We start from the raw sequence: 16,649 nt of genomic DNA, 5'->3' as shown, positions 1-16,649 counted from the left end.
GTGGCTCTTCCCTTACAGATCTATCTCTTGTTCTGCTGAAGCTTAAAATGTTACCCTGATAAAATTGATCTAGGTTCTGCCCCCCTCCCCACCTACCCCCTTTTTAGGATCTTGTTTATATCATTTCAATAACCTTTGTAAGCACTGTTTAGTTTTTCCTGCCCATGACCAACTGTAATGAATGAGACCTGCGTCAGTAGGCCTTGGTTGTTCCAGGCTTTTCTAATGTATCATGGCCCTCTCATCATGATGCCAAGTGATTTTGGTATTTTCCCAACTGTCTTTAGATATGACTTGGAGAAGTATGTGTGGCCAGTTCTGCACTAAGCCTTTAATCCTGATTCCGCCCTGTCCCCAAACTGATTTTCTACACTAGAATCATAGAATTGGTTTCTATGATTCTAGTGTAGAATGTCAGTTTGGGTTCAGGGCTGAACCAGGAAAGGTCTAGCGTGGAATAGGCCTATGACTCCAAGAAGGATAAACAGCCTCAGGGCCATCTTTAGAATTTACATTTGCTCCATACTACATTCACTCTAGACTTCCATTGGCAGAGTCTCTGAGACCTGCTGGAAGAGTGCAACTTATCCGCATTGTGTGTGGGGGGTAGGGAAACATGGTTATTGTATCTGTACAATTGTTTATTTAAATATATAGAGTTTTGGCATTGCTCCTTCTTGAATGCTGAGGCTGGAATGCCCCATGGACAGGTGAGGGAAGCCAGCAGGCTGACTTGGATTTTGCTAGTTCAGAGGAGGGGCAGAAGGTGTGGATAACTTTGAAAGCTGTTGTAAATTTGCCTTATTGAACTTAATGTGCATGTCCTTTTCATGAACACACTGATGCCAAAGTGATCTTCATTCTTTACCTTTGTATGCTGAAATTTGGAAGTGGAAGTCATGGCTCAGGCTTTGACCCATTCTTAATGCATGGAGTTCTTGGTATTCTTTAGCACTGAAAAAGGAAAGAGGAGGGCAGTTTTTAATTTTTTAATTTTGTGATTCTAATACTTACCTGTATTTGCATCACCTTCATAAGCTTATCTCTGCACCCCAGAAGGCCTAGAACCTTTGTCGTGTAAGCTGGGCTTCTCAGGATGTTAATGTAGTGATGTGGGCCTTTGAGAAGGGTACGTGCAGGCCCCTGTGGCTCTCCCCAGTCTTCTCTGGCAAGGCTTGCTTAATGCTGCCTATCAGTTGCTAATGCCCAAGACAGATAGGGGATTTCAGAGGTCTGCTTTTGCATGAGAATTTTAATGTTTTCATTTTTGTAAGTTTGAAATTAAATTCCTTTAAACATAACATAACTTTTTCTTCTAATAGACTTTTTGGGAAAAGTCTGATTTTGATTATCACAATTTTGCTTGAGGGGGAGAAACAGGATGAGTACACACCAGCTGCAGATGCATGAACAATAATCAGGGCTTTTTTTGTAAGAGGAACTCCTTTGCATATTAGGCCACACACCCCTGATGTAGCCAATCCTCCAAGAGCTTACAGGGCTCTTAGTACAGGGCCTACTATAAGCGCCAGGAAGACTGGCTACATCAGGGGCATGTGGCCTAATATGCAAAGGAGTTCCTCCTACAAAAAAAGCCCTGACAGTAATCCAAAGGAATTGAGCACCAATACTGAACATAAAATAAAAAAAAACATATTATTACAAATTATTGTACACTGCAATTCTGTATATTCAAAAAGACTACACCATACAGCAGCGGTGGCCAACGGTAGCTCTCCAGATGTTTTTTGCATATAGCTCCCATCAGCCCCAGCCAGCATGGCCAATGGCTGCGGCTGATGGTTGTATGCAAAAAACATCTGGAGAGCTACCGTTGGCCATCCCTGCCATACAGATAATTATACAAATTGTCTTCTTCAAAGGACATAAGGAAGGAGTGAAGTATTTCCAAGTCACACCATTAGTAACAACTCCTTAAATGTTAAATATATTCCATTTTAGTCTGCAATTTTTTTCCCCTTCACCATACAGTTCTTCTTTCTTGCATGAATGGCAAAGCACCTTCATCCACAAACACACACCAAGAAGTGAATGTGTTTTCACAGAAGGCATGTAAAAGATTCCTACAGTGCAATACTATGCATTTTGAGTGGAATAACTCTAGATGGGATTCAGGTGGGTAGCTGTGTTGGTTTGAAGCAGCAGAACAAAGTTTGAGTCCAGAGGCACCTTTAAGACCAACAAAATTTTATTCAACGTATCAGCTTTTATGTGCATGAAGAAGTATGCATACACATGAAAGCTTATACCTTGAATAAAACCTTGTTGGTCTTAACAGTGCCACTGGATTCAAACTTTGTTCTGAATGGGATTGTACTCTTAGATATGGAAATTGCATTCAGAATTTCACTTGCCTCCCACATCTCCAACATACATCCACCTTCCATCCAGAAGTTGTATCATCGGTTTGGCCACGTCATTCACTAGCTATAGCGATGGACTGAATTGTATGGGACCTACTTCTTTCTCTGTATTGGCCAAATCCCAGGAAGGCTGGGAGGGCTGTCTTCCACTTAGCAGCATATTTCTTTTTCCAGTACTAGTTGCCAAAAAGGGGGAGAAGGAGGGATAACACTTATCTCCAGTTTGCCTTCACAGGAGGAAATACAAAGCCCTTATCTGCCCTCCTTGCTCCATAGGAAGACTGCATGGGAGGCAGAGGGGATAACTCAGTTTTGCTCTGCTGTTGGCTGAAAGCCTCTTTCTCAATAATGCTTTTCTGTTTTAAGTCTTGAGGACAATCCAAAAATGAAACCCAGTGTAGTGTTGTAGTTAGAACAGGTGTGGCCAAACTGTGGCTCAGGAGCCACATGTGGCTCTTCCACACATATTGTATGTCTCAAAGCCCCCACTGCCCTGTTGGCCAGCTTGAAGAAGGCATTTGTCTCTTTAAATCACTTCTCCAAGACAAGTCAGACAGTGGCCTGGAGAAGGCATTTAAATGTAAAGTTGCTTTCTTTCCACCTCTCCCTTTCACCTCTCTTCCCTTATCTATTTTCCTTCCTTCCTTCCTGACGTTCATGTCTTGTGGCTCTCAAACATCTGATGTTTATTCTATGTTGCTCTTATGTTAAGCAAGTTTGGCCATCCCTGAATTAAGGGTGACAGGCTAGGACTAGGCAGGCCCAGGTTCAAATTCCTCTCTCAGCCATTAGACTCACTGTGTGCCTTGAGCCAATCACTGTCTTTAGCCTAAGCATCTCACAGGTTTGGTATGAAGATAAATTGGAGGTGGGAAGAATTATGTATTAGTGCGTAGATTAAAACTGGGATTTTAAAAAGGTATACGTAAGGAAACTCACAAGCAGTTTACCCATACAATGACCAGAGTTGCATGTGGCTTTATATATCCCTCCTAGCCAGTCAGAAGAACGTGGGCAGCTCTAGAGATCTTAAGAGCAAGTGCGTGCAGCTGCTCTGCTTTTCCTGACACCTCATGTGCCAGCTACCATTTTTGTGAGTCCACTGGTGCTGACCCTGCCACTGCAGCAGGAAGGGGCACAGCTAACTGTCCAGTGCTGCAGTTCCACCCATGTTGCAGACACTGCCAGGAACATTAGCTTTTTATTTACATGCATTGTATTGGGATGGAGCCTGTGCTTTGCACCACTAGCCATTTACCAGTAAATCTAAGCTCCTGGAATCGATGTCAACTTTTGGAGCAAGATCGTTGCAATGTCAAGAGTAAGACTCTTTGTCCCAGTCTCCTCTTTCTGGGAGGGTCTGCCTAGCAATGGGATGTCATAGAATACTGTTTTTCATCTGGACCTCTGATCTGTTTGTCCTGCTCCATTAGATGCTTCCATTAGGAGCAACTTCCTCAGGATACTCAAAAACATGTTCACTTCAGCACTTGAGAGCATCACTACCATGCTTAGAATGACCTCATATCTTCCAGTGAGAATCTTTTCATTGGAGACCTCACAGATCATCCTCCTCCCCCCTCAGAAAAGGGAGGATTGGCCTTTGCTTGGGCATTAATTCTCACAGCAGCCCTTTTGTAGTCTCAGTCAACCACAGATGGTGTCAGAGGGTATGCTGGGCCTTGGGAAGTTTCCTTTGTGTGTGGTACAATCAGCCCTTCTCATGGCACACATACACATGTTCTCCGCCCCACAGAATGCATTTGGACTCTGAATAATTCTGTTGATCTGCCGCCTCCTTCTGTGTGCCACTCCTGATGCCTGGCAGCCAGGATAGAGGGAGGAGGAAAATACTGTTCACCAATATGAAGAGGCTGTCCCCACAGCTAGTGGAATAAAAGTAGCTCTGTGTGAGGGCAACCAAAATTCATTAGCCTAGAAAGCAATAAGCAGGAGAGAAGCCAAACAGCAATTCCATATGAATAAAGATGTTCTTCCTATAAAATGCTTCACAGGCACAGTTCAGCCATCACCCCAGAACAGCAACATGTATGAAGTGACCTTTTACTGGATGAGACCACCAGCCAGCCTAGCTCAGTATTGTTCCCAGTGAGAAGCAGCAGCTCATCAGGGTCTCAGGCAAAGAAAGGTCTTTCCCAACAGCTGAGATTCTTTAACTGAAGATGCAGGGATTGAATCTGGGACCTAGGGCCAAGCATCTTCCCTGTACCATGTCTGTAAAGCCTGAGAACAGATTCCATTTCTAATAAAGGCTGAGATTTATCCCTTCCAAGTTGGCTTTTCTTTGCATCAGGTCCACCTATAGCAAAACATTTTGTTCTCTGTAAGTTTACTAAATCAGATAATCAGTAGTTACACGAAAACGAGGTGTGCTAGAGAAGAATTTGTCAGATTCAAGCAAAGCACTTCTCAGGACCTCAGCACTTCCTATTAAACTAAGCTATACAAAAGTCAAGTTATCCTTATCCTTGTGGAAGCAAAACAAGCAAAATAGAACTGAAGAGATCTGCTATAAACAGGGCTAGCCCTAGATTGTCTGGCACCCTAGGCAAGGCTACATTCTGGCTCCCCCAGAAGGCAGGCACCCTAGGCAATTGTCTAGTTTGCCTAGTGGCAGGGCCGGCCCTGCTTGTAAATCTGTTTAAATGTAATTTGTAAAGACTGCAGGTTGATTTTCATCAAAGCAGAAATAAGTGTGATCTGATGGAAATATATATCTCTTAGCTTTCCTTCAAGGGATTGGAAAGGCTTTGAGCCTTTGGCTGCCCCCAAGGCCAGAAGAGCTTGTCTATCCCATGGCTTCTCCCTGAAAGTGGCTTTGCAGGGACCACTGCACTGACCGGGTCCCTATTTGCCCCATCTAGCTGAGGGAATTTGAGGTTTTTCTTCTTCCTGGGAAACAATTAACCATGACCTGTGCTACTTTTCATTCTGATATTTCTTGCCGAAGACCATTTGTTCTCTCAATATACAGCATAATGGTTTAAAAAAACCTGCTTCACCAACACACAGCTTATAGTGTTGAGAAGGGGCATGTGGAGGCAAAGTCCCCTCTACAACCACCTCTTGGAGTGCCACAATTTAAGTGAATTACTTTTTCTTTAAGCTAGAAGGTTCTGATCCCTGCCTGTGTCTCTACACTCTTTACTACTGGTTTTCAATGCCAGCAGGGGCAAGGAAGATCTCTTCCTACTCTATCCCAGTGCATTTCTGGCCTTGCTCTTTCCTAGATAGCACAACAGCCTCACTGCTGTTTTTGCTTGGCCATTGTTTTGTCCTTCTGAGGAAATATCAAGGCAGTGGTGGGGTCATTGCTCAGTTATGAGAAAGATGGCCAAACACACAGAACTTCAGTTGAAATGCAAGAGCCTCCCTTCTGGTGAAAGGATTTAAGGAACAGACAATGGAGTTTCCTGCCTCCCTTGGACCAGAGTCCAGCCAACCAGCTCCTCCTACTTAAAGGATCCAATCACAACAGATCTCTCACAGGGGTGGCTGAAAAGCTCTGTATCTCACTCTGTACAGGACAGAAGTACATGAGGGTTTGGCTGACACCAAAGGGTACATGCCATCCCAATCCCTTCTTTTTTAGTTCTTGTGGAAACTTGGAGAGTGAATATTTCCTCATCAGTTTTCCAAATATTACTTGGATACTGGTTTGATAAGGAAAAAAAACTTTTAGACCACAATACTGAAGACACTTTTCTTTTTACCCTGCTTGCCTTCTGCATCAACGTATGAAACCACCTGCCTCCAGAAGGAGGCAGAAGGTTCCAGTTCCAACCCCTGGCATCTCCAGTTCTAAGGACTCAGGAGAGTTGCTGCTGGTCTGAGTGGACAATACTGTCCTTGATAGACCAGAGATTTGATTCAGAAGGTGCTTTCACACACATTGAATAATTCACTTTCAACCCACTTCTAATGCATGTTGCAACTGGATGTTACTGTGTGAAATAGCAAAATCCACTTGCAAATGGTCACTGAAGTGGATTGAAATTGCATTGTTTAGCATGTGTGAAAGTGCCCAGAGTAAAGCATTCATATGTTCAGTTTCCATGGTTTGCATTAGAGCTGGGAGTATTAAAGAAGGCCAGGAATTGTAAATTGCCATAATCACTCATGAATATCTGAGGGTCTTTTGTACACATGTGTACAGTACACGTGGAAGGCATTTACCTTGGTGAAGAAACAATGGCCGTTTTCCCACTTACCTTACCCAGGAGCGACGTCCCTCTTCACCGCGCTGCGTCTGCGTGGATTTCGCACAAACTGCTGCGCAGCACCAGGAAGAGCCGCGTTTACATTTGCGACGCAAAAGCCCCGGGACTACGCAGCTCTTCCTGGCTGCGCAGCAGTTTGTGCGAAATCCGCGCAGACGCAGTGCGGTGAAGAGGGACGTCGCTCCGAGGTAAGGTAAGTGGGAAAACGGCCATTGTCTTCTGCTCTCACAGCAGCTGAATCACAACCAGCACAATTCTTTGGGCTAATCTGACACTTGATATCTTCAAGACCAAAGTCCCCCAAAGTGATAGTAATTTCACTCTTGATTGTGATGTTTTTGCATAGTTTGCTGATGAAATCTCTCACAGAGATGCCAATTTGGTGAAAGAGTCATGTCTCATTCAGGACAGAAGCATTCATTCCTGTAACTAGAAAGTTTAACAAACCAGGCTGCTCAAGAGTCCGAGTAATTATGATTTTTTATCTGGGTGGATAACCCAAAAAAGTTTTAGATTATTAAACAGCAAAAAAAAAAAAAAAAATCACCTTTCAGCAGGAAAATCATGCATGCACAAATCACAATCATGTTCAGATGGGAAAAAATCCTTCTGAATGCAGAAACACACAGCTGTCTTCTGGCTGCCTGCTTTGTCAGTGGGATTGTGTTCTTCTGCCCTGAACGCCTGGTGCCCTGTTACTGTGAAGCAATGCGAGAAACAGAGATGCAAATGGAATCAAAGCATTCAGTTTGTTTTTATATGAGCTTATTCTCTTTCAGTGGGTCAGAGCTGTGGCAGGCTTTTGGCTGAGGCCCAAGTGGATCTGGCTTCTTATTTTGCTAGCCAAAGGAATTGAGTGGGTGGTTGGGTGGGAGGTAGGGGTTCATACTGCAAGCATAAGCAGAAAGCAATAGCCTCACTTGTGAAGTTGTGAGTGCCCCCTCACTGAACCATTTCTAATTCAGGATATGATTGTTCCTACTCCATGGGAAACACAAGCAGGCAAAGATTATACCTTCTGTTGAAGCGAAATGCTGGTAATGTTAAGTGTTTAATGGCAGAAGGCGATTTAAACCATATATTTCCAATGATGTGGTTTTAAAAAGAATACCACACTCAACCTCAACATTGTCTCAAGGGATCGTTGAGTAAGAGGGATAATGCATCTCAGAAAAACAAGCAAACAGAGGTTAAAGTCACCCAGCAATGCTGGCTGTGCCCTTGCTGTAACCAACAGGACAACCACAGGGGTGGATAGGCCTTTTAACTTACAGGAAGAGATCCTGGTAGGCCATTTTTCTGGACGGCCACTGGCAGACAAGAACACACAGAGCCAAGTCCAATCAGTAAGTGGAGGTTGTGGCAACCCTGGCTCCTGCACTACCACATCCATCACTGGCACTGCTGACCAGGGCTGAGCCTAGTGGCCCTTGGAGTGCTGGGCTGTAGCACTGCAGGGGCCAGTCAGCCTGGCTTGAGTCCTGGGTCCTCATCCACTCCTGCCCGGAACCAAGTAAAAGATTCTTGTGCATGTCCATGTGCAGAGATTCTTACACTCCCTAATGGGCAATGATGACCATCCTCTGCACAATTTGAATGAAGGTGCAGTTTCCGAGTAGTCCTGAGTTTCTGTGCCTCTCATGTCACAGTCTGCATGCATTTTCTCAAATCTATCAATCAGAATGTTGTATAAAATGGAGGAGTGAGGAGAGAAGAGATCAACTATCCCTGGACTGAGGAATGTGTTTGAAGGGACTGAACACTTGGTTTGGTGGCACCGTGGAGAGGAATACTGTGGACAGTCAACTGTTGGAGACAGCAGATGAAACTGCTCTGGCTATTGCCCTGCCTGAGGTAAGTTCACCAGGCACCACTTGAAGCGACAGAATGGATGTTTGAGATGGAGCATAACCCAAGAAAGGCAATAGGAGGGACATTTGAGTAGCAGGCATGTGTGGCTCATCTGCAAAATGTGGCATATCTGGCAGCACTGACAGCAAAATAGTTTCACCTCCATGATCACTGTGTTTACACAGAGTCATCTAGCTGAGCTGGGTCTATGCTTTCTACAGCTCTAATATGGACTTTGCACATTCTTTGGGAAAGCCAGTTTGGTGTAGTGGTTAAGTGTGTGGGCTCTTTTCTGGGAGAACGGGGTTTGATTCCCCACTCCTCCGCTTGCACCTGCTGGCATGGCCTTGGGTCAGCCATAGCTCTGGCAGAGGTTGTCCTTGAAAGGGCAGCTGCTGTGAGAGCCCTCTCCAGCCCCACCCACCTCACAGGGTGACTGTTGTGGGGGAGGAAGGTAAAGGAGATTGTGAGCCACTCTGAGACTCTTCAGAGTGGAGGGCGGGATATAAATCCAATATCTTCTTCTTCTTTGTGATATTTTTGCATAGCATTTTGCATACAGCCATTCATCCATGTAATTATTAGATTTCACCTGCTTTCAGTTTGATCTCAGGGTCTTTTCAGATGCATCTTGCCCTGCAGTGCAGCAAGGGGAGAGACAGCCATGCAAGAAACCTGTGAGGTGAACTAGTCCAGTAGAGTGTCTTGTCCAAGGCTCTCTAATTTGCTTTTGGTTTTCTCTCATTCAAACCCAGCCTTCCAGCCATTCCACCTGATCAGCTACTTCATCTTGAGGGTTTAGTTCAGTTGCAGAAGATCCAGTAGATTAGGAAGAGAAACAAATGGGTAAGATCTACCTCTTGGGATGACTGAGAGAGATGCATGGTCTAATTATTACTTGTGTATCCTACCTTTCTTTAGTAGATTTCAGATCAGCATATACATATAACTGTAACTATACATACTTATCCTCACAATAACTCCTTGAGGCGGGTTAGGCTGAGAGCGTGTGACAGCCCAAGGGTTTTTGATGGCTGAATGGGGACTTGAATTTGGCTCTCCCCAGTCCTATTCCTAAATGCTATGCAGCACAGCCAACTGACTCTGATTCCATTTGTGCTCACTGGGCACCCATACAACATTGTAATGAGCCCTTCTTGGCAAAATACTAACAATGAATGACAAAAAAAGGCTATTGTTTCTCACTAGGATTATTGTGCATGGCTTGGTGTTTCTCCAGGACCCCCCACTAGTATGGGGCTTTGTGCCAGTCCAAAAGCCATCCCAGTTCCCTTTATGCAAAAGGGAATTACATCCACCCAGTTGGATTCTTGGTAATGCCACTTAGCAGGAGCCCCATTTCTGGCCTGGTATGGCTGGGACTCCTGGCCCCTTGCATGCACTAAGCAGCACAATGCATTCTTTGGTGAGTCCCAGCCCAGACCCTCTATTCAATTTCTCTTGGGCAAGTGAGGCACCAAGTGGCCATTCCAGGGAGGAGGGGGATTCTGACTTGGTCATGCACAGTGCAACTTCGCCATTCCCTTAAGTTTGTTCCATTGCCTTGTCCTGCCACCTTTCTACTACATTGTCTGTTATTGCTTTCTAGTTCAGCATTAAGCACCAGAGGCATTTAAATTTGCACACAGCTCAATGCATTAAAATACATAAGCAACTCAGAAAGCCAGTTTAAAACTGGACACCGAGAACCAGTTTATTAGGAGCTGATCTAAGACTCGGGGTGGGGTGGGGGGGGATTGTCAATAACTGAACTGCCGCTTCAGTAGGACAATGTCTGGTCCCCAACCCTATTAGAGTAAAGCCTGTTTAGAGAACTGCAATATTGGGTCTCAAATATCCCTGATTTTAGTAGCAACCAGGGGGTCTGGCCTTGGATCTTTGCAGCTCTCTCAGGCATAGCTGAACTGCAAGGGACAAACCTTTTTCAAACCGTTGCCTCTTGGAGCTCCTGAGAGAGATTTGCAGAGGATTGCATCCCTTTATTGTCAAGAGAAGCTCTTAAACAGGCCCCATCTCTGTGTTTCCCTGCTGCACTCTTAGCAGGAGGTTAATTGATTTCTTTTCATTTGCTTGTTACCAAGGAAAAGTGTTTGACTCTTGATTCTAATTCACACAAACAGGAGACCCCAGGGCTCCAGGAAGCTGAGCCAAAGCTGGCCACAATCTCATGCTGTAGTGGTCGACTTCTCAGTCCTCCTCCTGTCCGTGCTCTCCACCAGCCTCATTTAATTAATATGCTGGGTGCTTTGCAACTCTGCCTCTTAGCCTTCCAGCAACAGCCCATGGGGAGCAATGCTCTTCTGACTCCTCTGCTTGGTTAAAGGCTCTTTGGCTGAAATTCTCTTGAGAAATAGTTGACTACTCTGGGCTCTTGAGAAGTCAGGAGGGCTTCTGCACCTCTCTGCTTTTAAGCTATTTCTAAAAATATGGTCCTTACAGCAGTCTGAATTGCAGTGTCTCTACTTATGTGGCTAAGTAGGCTCTGATTCAGTATATACCAGTCTAGAGTGCATGAAATTATTTTATAAATTTGTGACCTTCAGGAAGATCCATACTTGACATTCACAGGATTACATTATTTGCAGAATTTGTCAAAGCAAATATGATATGCTGAGCGGGGGGCTTATTGATAGTGATACACAAAACTGAGAAGATTGCTACTCTGAAACTGCAGGTTAACATGGTAGGTTTTATATTTGTATCCAGTGGAACCATTAAGACCAACAAAAATTGCCAGTGGGCTCAAAATTTGTTTTACTGCTTCAGACCAACACAGCTGCCCATCTGGGTTTAGATTGATATATCCACTGTTCACATTCATACCTGGCATACAGTTCTTCCCTCTTATATATATAATGTTCATCTTGTAATGGTCTTGTGGCAAATTGAGTTGATCTATCTGGCTGCTTCATGCTTGTAGGTGTATTTAGAGAGGCATTAATACACACACATGAACAGACATCTGCATACACTGTCCCTGGCAGCTTCCTCAGATGTCTGGTATCAGGTGAAGGGAGATTAATTTGCAAATGGATTTGACTGAGCATGCAAAAATTGGGACAGACACTTTGATCTTGAGCAGAGCACTGGTGTAGGAGTTTGATGTCTGAAAAGTCCTGTCTCAGCAAAGGGTGTGGGGCTCTGCACCACTTTCAACCTATGGAATATAATACCTGTCCTTTCTGTTTCAGGGTCTGAGCATCATAAGGACACAGCAGCTTCGTGGCATACCAGACAATGGCTGCCTGCTTCATTCTGATAATTCTCAGGGGAAGGCTGGCCTGTTAGTGGTTCTACTACCATGTTTTATGCACTTTCACCAAGAACAAATGAAAGCTGCTGCTTATGTGAGATCATCTCTGATTCTGCTATGATGCCGGATGCTAAGCCTGACCAATATAAACATGCTGCAAACAGCAGGAGCTTCTCTCTCAGTAGGGGCTGCCCTCACCCAGAACCTCACCTCTGGCTCCTCTGTACAGACAGGATGGGGACTCTGCAGCAGGGATCCTTTCTCTGTTATGTGCAATCTCTCTGGTGCTTAGTATGCAAAACGTTTTATTCCTCACAGGCCTCCTGTGTGGCAGGGCACTGCTCTTTGCATTAAGGAAGCCTCCCTGTGAGTTAATGTATTGTATTTATTTATGAATATCAACAACCAGTCCCCAAGGCTGCTGATGCCATAGCAGGTGTGCACAGCTGACCTAGTGTCATCCACTGGTTCTTTGCAATACATTAATTCTGCTTTCAGCCCAGGTGCTCCTAGCACTGACATGGGGGGGACATATGTGGCTCTTTAGGGGAAAAGGTGTGCTGGAAAAACCCCTGCCTGGGGAGCTCAGTAGCAAGTTTTTGCCAGCCAGCAAATCCAGGAAATCTACAATGCTGCTAACAGACTGACACCACCAGCTATTGTGAGCCCGGAAGATAAAATGGTGGGGAAAAGAAGACTCTGACGGCTATTTGTATGCTTGCCATCCAACAGGCTAGGTGCTCAAGGGTTAATACACCAGGCAGCTGAACCTAAGGTGGTGCTGGTATATTGAGTCTGGTCAAGCATGAAAAAGATTTGGGGATGGCAGTTCTGCTCTGCCCTGCTGTGAGGAATGAACAACTTGCTTCCCAGCTGTCAGATTTGGCTCTCTTCTGCCTTTTAATGGGTTATGGAGGGGATGGCAAATCAGTGGGGAGCAAAGCACAGGCTTCCCTCTTTGCAAAGCTGCATGGGAGAAATGGGTTTCAGCAGAAGGGCTGTGGAAGGACCAAGTGTGGGGGAGGAGAGGGCCACTGAGGCTGCCCAGGACCAGCTTGAGGGAGGAAGACCTCTGCTAATGAGTCCAAGCTTGCTGGGTCTCCTTGAAGATGCAGGGTTACTGCTTTGAGAGCCAGTTTGGTGTAGTGGTTAAGTGTGTGGACTCTAATCTGGGAGAACCAGGTTTGATTCTCCGCTCCTCCACCTGCACTTGCTGGTATGACCTTGGGCTAGTCATAACTCTCTCAGAGCTGTTCCTCTCAAGAGCAGTTCTCGAAGAGCTCTCTCAGCCCCACCTATCTCACAGGGTGTAAGACACTCTGAGACTCCAAGTGAAGAGTGGGGCATAAATCCACTCTCTTCTTCTTCTAGTTCATTTGTGACCCAGGGAAGGGTTACCAACCTTCAGGGAGCACCTGGAGATCTTCCACTATTACAATTGATCTTCAGACAACAAAGGTCTGTTCCCCTGGAAAAAACGACTGCTTTGGACAGTGGACTCTATGGCATTACACTCCACTGAGATCTCTTCCCTCCCCTTCCCTCCTCTTCCCTCCCCACAGGCTCCACCCTCAAAATCTCCAGGTATTTCCCAATCCAGATCTGGTAACTCAGCTGCCCCAAGGGCTTGTGAAGAGGCCCGAGGAGAAGGGGTTCAGACTCCACACAGTATCTTCTGAAGCAGCCTCTTTGTTGTGACATATCAGACATCATATCAGTACTTGTATGTTTCCCCAAATGCCAGCTTTCCAGGGCAATTTGAAATAAAGAAAGTGGAGGAAAGTTTACGAAGATGATATTGGATTTATATCCCGCCCTCCACTCTAAATCTCAAAGTCTCAGAGAAGCTCACAATCTCCTTTACCTTCCTCCCCCACAACAGACACCCTGTGAGGTGGGTGGGGCTGAGAGGGCTCTCATAGCAGCTGCCCTTTCAAGGACAACGTCTGCCAGTGCTATGGCTAACCCAAGGCCATTCCAGCAGGTGCAAGTGGAGGAGTGGAGAATCAAACCAGATAAGAGTCCACGCACTTAATCACTACACCAAACTGGCTTCTATGCTTGTGTGCCAGCCCTAATCTGAATTGGATTCCCATGTGCCTGGTTTTTAGAGAGAAGTCCATTCACTGAACCCAGAGCATCACATGTATTTGAGCCCCAAGGAACATTGCTCAGGACTGAGTGGACAACTGATGTAACCTGGTTGATCAGATGACAGCACAGGTGCCTAGTCCACAGTGGTTGCCCAATCACCTCTGCTGTGGATGAGGCCCAGTCAGTATACTTCATGTTTCAAGAGACTGTAAAGTGTTTGTGAGGCTGGCCCGGACTCAGTGATCTCTCCTGTCTACAATGCAAATGGCAGTCTGAGGTTTCATTTAACCACACATAGGCCATTGTTGGTCTCAATCCCTGGTCTTGTTTTCTGTATGAAACCTATAATTAGAGAAGAACTAATTGCCCCCCCTGGGGGGGTGAGAACAAGCAACTTCCTCTGGGCTGAGTCATGATTTAGAAGACTACAGTTGGCTCCACATAAATGCAGGATGGAGAGGGTGGGCAAGACAGAGACAACTGAGTAAGGGCAGCTGAGTGTCTTCCCTGGGGGAAGGCCAGATGGAGGTCAAAACAATAAGCTTACCTTATCCTCGATCCTCTAGTGCAACAAAGAGCATTGTGAGTTGTCACCTTGGAGAACCAGATGTTTACACTGGAGCAAATCTAGGATTCAGATTCATACTGGACATGTGCTGCACAGTGTCCCTGGCTGGCTTGCTCCATGTGCAATGCAAACTCTGGGGCGTGTCCATGGGAAATGGACTTCAGTGAGGTCAGCACAACATCCTCCTGCAGTGTTCTAGTACGGCTAATTCATAAAGGTGGATGATATCCTTTTGTCTGAATGTTGCACTGGCTGGTCCCACCTTCAGGATAAGTCTTTGATCCAGAGCAAGAGAGAAATTTGGGTCACCTCCCACTTGAAGAAAAAAAAAAGGCATAGGGCTGAGAAATGCTAACTGTGGTTCCCCAACAATATGCAGCATGCTCTGTATGGACAAAAGCAAATGTTTTGTTTGTGTGTGCCAGCAGGCAGACAAGGTTAAGCAGGGTCTGGAGATATTCAGACTTTCCCTAAAATAAGCAGCTCTTCTACTTTGTAAATGGTGTGGTGGGGGGGCGGGGGTAGAGGAAGAGACTTCTAGGAAAAACACACTAAACCAAATGGGAAAGATCAGTGACAAGGAAGGGCTAGATCTGTTTATGCAACACAGGTTCTCCCCCAAGATCTCCATGTTGCAATTAGTGCTGGAGGAAGATTCAATTAAGAGCCTCCCTGAGGTCATGAAGGATCCTGCACTTCTGTAAATCCACAAGATATGCAAGATTGTCATATCCAGGAAGGCGCTTTTATGAAATGTAGCAGAATGTAGTACTGTAGCAGAATGGAAACAGTCCAGCAGCATATCTTTTGAATGTAATAGGATTGTACTACTGCAATTATTATTCTAGGCATTATGCTGCTTTTACTGCATTGTTTTTGACTTTTGCAATTCTACTTACTATATTGCTTATAACATATCTTGTCTTAAATAGTTTATTGTTCACATTGTCTTTTCATTCTGTACTATATTTCTGTTCATTGGGTGCCTTATACTGTATGACTGAAACCTGCTTGGTTACTGGTTTTCTTCTGTAACCTGCTTGGACAGTCCATAAGAATGGAGGGCTATAAGTAAATAAACAAATGCATATTCTCAAGGGAAAATTGCCTCACCCCTTCTTCTTTTGCTGCCTTTCTATCCCAGTAGGATCGTGAATCCAATTCTGTATCCAGAAACACTCCATAATCCAATTAAGTCTGCAACACTTCTGTAACTCCATTTGAAGACTGTCATAAGACTTGGGGCTTTTCCATCATGCACTGAAACATCTTTTACTCTGCGTCTCCCCCCCCCCCCCTTTGGTATGGAACTTTCAGCCTTAGGAAGTGCTCTAGGCCAGGGAACCTGAAATCTTTCACTCACAATTCTGTGATATTTTGGTTGATAATACACAGCTGTTCATACCCCATCCTCAATGGTTGTTTGCAATCCTTGTCTAAAGTACAAAGGAACTGTAACAATGGGTGATCATTTACATGTTAGCTAACAGTGTGGGCTGCCAGGGATGCAGGGTGGATGCAAGACCAGCTCCTTTGTGTTCTCTGTATGCATTAGAGGGTTGGAATCCTTTCATAAGAAAGATATGCTCAGCAGAAGCATGCAAAATTGACTGCAAAGGGGACCGGGTGTTCCTGTTATAACAGCTCATGCTCTTAGCCCTTCAAGCCCCAAGAAGCCCTTTACATGACTGCATGCGTTTCTCTGTCTCAGAAGACTAAGAGGGTTGAGTCATGGTGAAAACTTCCTTTCCGCCAGACAAGTGGTCACTTGGCACAGGCTCTGGAGCCCACAGGGGCAGGCTGGGCAAACAGCCCAAGCACCACCTGCTTGTGTTTTCCTTCCACAAGAAACCTGCCCTACTGTGAGCCTGGCTGAATGCTGAGCATGTTCTTCATTCCTACACTTTTTGGAGAAAGATGGGGCACTTTACAGGGGGACAAGGTCTGTAGGCCCAGTATCAATTTTCAGGAGACAAGCATGATGTTCCTTGGCTCCCAACTGGTATGTTGTTGCAGAACAGAAGGTCTCTATACACCACCTAAGTACCTTTTCACAAGAAACTGATGTTTAGCACAACAGTAACAATTGTGGCAGAAGGGTTTCCACTAGCGCAGCCAAGATACCAAAAGTCACACAATACCTTTCATTAAATCCAATAACAACTCCAACACAGTGTGCAAGTTTTCAAGTTATCCAGAATTCTTTGTTAGGCTGGATGTTTAAAGAGGGAGAGAAA

The 16,649-nt window shown here is 45.1% G+C and overlaps 1 long non-coding RNA gene across 1 annotated transcript; it reads left to right on the top strand.

Annotated features, from left to right (window-relative positions):
- Positions 1-102: 102 nt before the first annotated feature.
- On the top strand, positions 103-1,301 carry LOC132580318 (uncharacterized). The gene is made up of 2 exons (XR_009556047.1): positions 103-306; positions 462-1,301. It is a non-coding gene; the product is annotated as an uncharacterized LOC132580318 (long non-coding RNA).
- Positions 1,302-16,649: the final 15,348 nt, after the last annotated feature.

This window comes from Heteronotia binoei, chromosome 12 (assembly GCF_032191835.1).
Source record: "Heteronotia binoei isolate CCM8104 ecotype False Entrance Well chromosome 12, APGP_CSIRO_Hbin_v1, whole genome shotgun sequence".
NCBI classification, from domain to species: Eukaryota; Metazoa; Chordata; class Lepidosauria; order Squamata; family Gekkonidae; genus Heteronotia; species Heteronotia binoei.
This window is presented reverse-complemented; position numbering and strand designations above follow the sequence as displayed.